The following is a 5,000-nucleotide window of genomic DNA, read 5'->3' on the forward strand; positions in this document are numbered from 1 at the left end:
TTCAGATCCTATCTACGACCTACTTATTGGTAATGTACGTGATGCAAGGGACGCACAGAATCCAGATCCCAGTTGGCAAGAGGCTTGTGCAGTAACTACCCGAAGTCAAGCTAAGAAAAAGGATGAACGCACGACCTTAATGGTGCCTAGTACCCGTGAAAGCCCTATTGTGGATAGAGAGAAGCTCAAGCAGATGCAGCGAGAAGATGAGATCCTGCGTAAGTACTGGGATCGAGACGGTGTGCTAGTGAAGGGTCAGGCAGAGATTTCATTTGAAGAAAATGGAGTACTGTACCGCCTGTACAAGCATCCTTACGTGAATGGTGGTAAACCGCTTAAACAAGTTATGGTGCCTGAAAAGTTGAGACGCCCCATAATGGAAGTAGCTCACGGATCCATTATGGGCGGTCACATGGGCACCAAGAAAACAACAGACAAGATCCAGAGTGTGCATTTTATTGGCCTGGAATTCAAGGTGACGTAGCCCGATTTTGTAAGTCCTGTGATGTGTGTCAGAAGACTGTAAGTAAGGGATCTCTGCCGAAGGTACTGTTAGAGAAGATGCCGCTAATAGACAAGCCCTTTAAGAGAGTAGCAATAGATATCGTTGGTGCTATCAGTCCCCCGAGTCAAGAAGGACACAGATATATATTGACACTCGTAGATTTTTAGACTCGCTACGCCGAGGCTGTGCCACTAAAGAACATTGACACAGAGACTGTAGCAGAGGCATTGGTAGATATCTACAGCCGTCTACAAGTACCCGAAGAAATCCTGAGTGATCTCGGTACGCAGTTTGTTTCTGACTGCATCAGAGAAGTCACCCGACTACTAAGCATTTTAAAAACAGCTTATAACAACACCCTATCACCCGATGTGTAACGGTTTGACGGAGAAGTTCAACGGAACGATGAAGTCTATGCTGAAGAGACTGTGTAGTGTGAGCAGCCAAGACAGTGCGGCATCGCTATATAAACCCGCTGTTGTTTGCTTATAGTGAAGTTCCCCAAGAGTCCACTGGTTTTTCACCGTTTGAGCTGTTATATGGAAGAGCTGTCAGAGGACCAATGGCTATACTCAAATAGCTGTGGACGAAAGAAGTTGACTGAGGAGCCTGAGGTAAAGAACAGTTACCAGTACGTTTTCGAGTTACGAGAGAAGTTAGAAGATACCCTTAAACTCGCTCATAGTGAACTGGAGAAAGCCCAGCGGAAAGGAAAGCACTATTACGAACGCAAGTCTAAACTTAGGAAGTTCGAGTCAGGTGAGAAGGAAGGAAGAAGGAAGGTACTTTATATTTAAGTGTCAAGTAGATTTAGCGCTAGAGCACTAATTGGAGACACTGTAAAGTAAAATTAACAATTAACACAACAATTCAAATGTTGGTTTATGAGGAGAGGGGAAACCGGAGTACCCGGAGAAAACCTCTCGGTGCAGAGAAAAGAACCAACAAACTCAACCCACATGTGACACCGAGTCAAAGAATCGAACCTGGGCCTCATTGGTGGGAGGCAAGTGCTCTCACCACCGCGCCATCCCTGCACCCCGAAAGTGCTTGTGCTACTACCTACCGACCATAACAAGCTACTTATGCAGTGGAAGGGTCCCTTTGAAGTTAGTTCTGTAGTAGGTCTCAATGACTACAAAGTGAAAGTACAAGGCAAGGAGAAAGTTTACCACGCTAACCTACTTAAAAAGTACTTTGAGCGAGAGGAGACTACAGTCGAAGGAGCAGTAGCTGGTGGAGTAGGCGCTACGTGTATAGACGATGCTGTTGACTGTGCAGCTAAAGCTGGTGAAGTCGAGGGAGAAGACGTTGATTTTTTAGAGCTTGGTGGATATGTAGCCAAGGAATCGATCGAGGATGTTAAGACTGGACCAAATCTGACGGATGAGCAACGGAATGAATGTACGGATCTGGCTAAACAGTTCACGAATTTGTTTACTGAAGCACCAGGTGCCACAGACGTCGTCCAGCATCATATTTAACTCATTTCAGACGTGCCGGTTTGATCAAGACCTTACCCAGTACCTTACAGCGTCACAGAATCACTGAGAAAAGATATTTCCGACATGATCAAAATGGGAGTTATTAGAGAGCACAGTTCTCCCTATGCGTCACCTGTGGTAGTAGTGAAGAAAAAAGACAACACAAATCGCGTGTGCACTGATTATCGGAAATTAAATAAACTAACTGTATTTGATCCCGAGCTTATGCCAACTGCTGAACATTTGTTTCAGAAGCTTAGTAGAGACAAGTTCTACTCAAAAATTGACCTTAGCAAGGGATATTGGCAGATAACAATACCAGAGGAGGACATACAGAAAACGGCGTCCGTAACACCTGACGGGTCGTACGAGTTCTTGGAAATGCCATTTGGAATGATCAACTCGGCAGCAACACTGAAGCGTGCAATGAAGAAGTTGCTAGAAGATCTAGTTGATGTTGATTTCTACTGGGATGATATATTGGTTCACACCCGTACGTGGGAAGAACATATAAGAGCCCTAAGAGAGCTGTTTTCGCGCCTTGTACAAGCGGGGTTGACTATTAGACCTACTAAGTGCCTATTCGGAGTAAACAGTGTGGATTTCCTAGGCCACCGACTGGAGCAAGGAGTGATTTGTCTACATTAGGATAACGGGGAGAAAATTAAAGATGCCCCAAGGCCAAGTGCAAAGAAACAGGTGCGATTATTTATGGGTCTAGCAGGATACTACAGAGAGTTCATCTCCAACTTTGCAGCGATCGCAGTGCCCTTATCTGTTCTCACACGGAAAGGCCAACCCAATAAAGTTGACTGGGGTGAAGCACAAGAAAAAGCCTACCAAACAATCAAGTCTTACCTAACAAGTGAGCCTATTCTACGACTCCCCGATCCAGATAAAACCTATTTTTTAAGGACGGATGCCTCCAACAGTGGAAACGGTGCAGTATTAATGCAGAAACATAATGGGAAGTTGTTTCCCGTTTGCTACGCAAGCAAGAAATTGACAGGTGCAGAAAGGAACTACTCCACAATTGAGAAAGAATGCCTAGCGATTGTATGGAGTATCAAGAGATTTCATCTTTATTAGCAGCGATTCCAACCGACTGAAGAAAAGAGCAAGGGAATGCGAAGCTCCCTCTCACGAACTACTAAATACTACTACGGTATCTTTGTTTCCTGGAGGCAGTCTTGTAGATTTGGCAGACATGTGCTGCAAACACTATTATAAAATTTTTAATAAAAACCTCTCAGTAGAACCAACTGGTATAAAGGCCTGGAAAGTCAATTATGCCGATACGTATACAGAATGGAAAAACAAATTTTCTTTTATTTATCAATCAACAAGAGACAACAAGTGAAGACAGTTCTCTTTCAGATTATTGCATAGAATTATAGTAACTAAAAAAGAACTGCTCAAATTTCGATTAACAGATGACGCAACCTGTATCTTTTGCCCTAACTCAGACTCAATAGAGCATACTTTGGCCTAGATTGCTCCGAGATAAAATCATTCTATTCTGAAGCGTTAGTGTGGTTTAACCGCGTAAACGATACCGAAATTAATCTCTCTAACGAGCAAATTACTTTTAATGAAATACCCGACTTTCTTCAATTATCCGAATACCTAAGACGCAGACTACACTTGTTTGTTATTCTTTTGAAACAATATGTCTACAGTTGTAAGTGCTTTGCGAAAAAACCGATCCACAAAGAATTCCAAACAAAAATGTTGATGCAATGGCAAATAGAGAAATGTGCTCTTTACTAATTTTGTTTCTCCCCTCTGTAAAATTATTACTTCAAAAAGGAAGTAAAGACTAGAAGCGATGCACTTGCAGTTATACTTCGATCTATCACTACACGTAAGAACCATTGTGTTGAAGGTAGATTGCAAGTAATTCTTACTTGTTCTTTTCTTTTATTCAGTTAGTATTGTTCTTTTCTCCCAGTTGTATTGCGTCTTTTGTATTAGTCAATGTAATGTAAATCGTGTATGTAAAAAATAAAATAAAATAAAAAATAAAAAAAAGGTTTTATTTGTACAGAGTTTCTTTCGTTCTTCAGACGGACCATGAACCCTTAAAGTACATGGACAGTTCTTAGTTCGGCAACGGACGTCTTATGCGTTGGGCCATGTTTCTGCAAAGTTATTCATTCACCGTTGAAGCCATTAAGGGCTCAGAGAACTTTGGACCAGATTACTTGAGTCGTGCTGAGGAAACAGTTTATTGACATTAAACTACCCCTTAGTTGGCAATTTTTCTTGTTTAGGATAAATTTAGGAGATTTCTTCTGAAAGGGGATTATGTTACGAAAAATAGCATTTCGTGACTAGCATTACTTTCTAGGAGCTCCGCGAGAGTTCGTAGTTTGTTTATTTTTAGGTTCGTGCGTAAACTTTTCTAAGTAGGTGTCTTTTGTAATCTTTCTATAATTGGATTGTTTTCTATTTTAAAAAGTTCTGGAACCTCATTGTGAAAGTATATAAGTAAGCGCGTCTAAGCTATGCTAAGCTAAGCTAAGTTAAACGTGCTGTTTAGAGTTTTACTTCGTGGAAACTACGTTCATTTTGGAATAAATCTTCTTGTTGTTGTTCCGACAACCCTGCATTCAGTTTAGTTTGCAAGCTACTCATCCTTAAAAAACATTCGAACACGTAACACCCTGGTTGAAAACAATTCAATATCGCTGCAGCCCCCACCAGGTAAACTTGGAGTAAAACATCTCATTAACTCTTCAGTCTATCGTTTCTTTTTTCCTTTTTTATAACGAGTGCTTTATTTGTATTTTGTATTTTCTTCAGTTACAGCCTCTTCTTCCAAGGAACTGTATGACAACGGGTAAGTTAACAGTTTTTTTTTTCTGGATACCGAGAGTACTTACTAGATCTACTTTCTCTGCGTAGTTTTAAACCGCGCAAAAATACCCCTGCATTAGTAAGCATCACCGATAGGAATTTCCGAGTATCAGGAGATGCGCGGAACTAGTAGGCACCGTCCTAAAGTGAAC

This window comes from Montipora foliosa, chromosome 3 (genome assembly GCF_036669935.1).
Source record: "Montipora foliosa isolate CH-2021 chromosome 3, ASM3666993v2, whole genome shotgun sequence".
Taxonomy (NCBI): Eukaryota; Metazoa; Cnidaria; class Anthozoa; order Scleractinia; family Acroporidae; genus Montipora; species Montipora foliosa.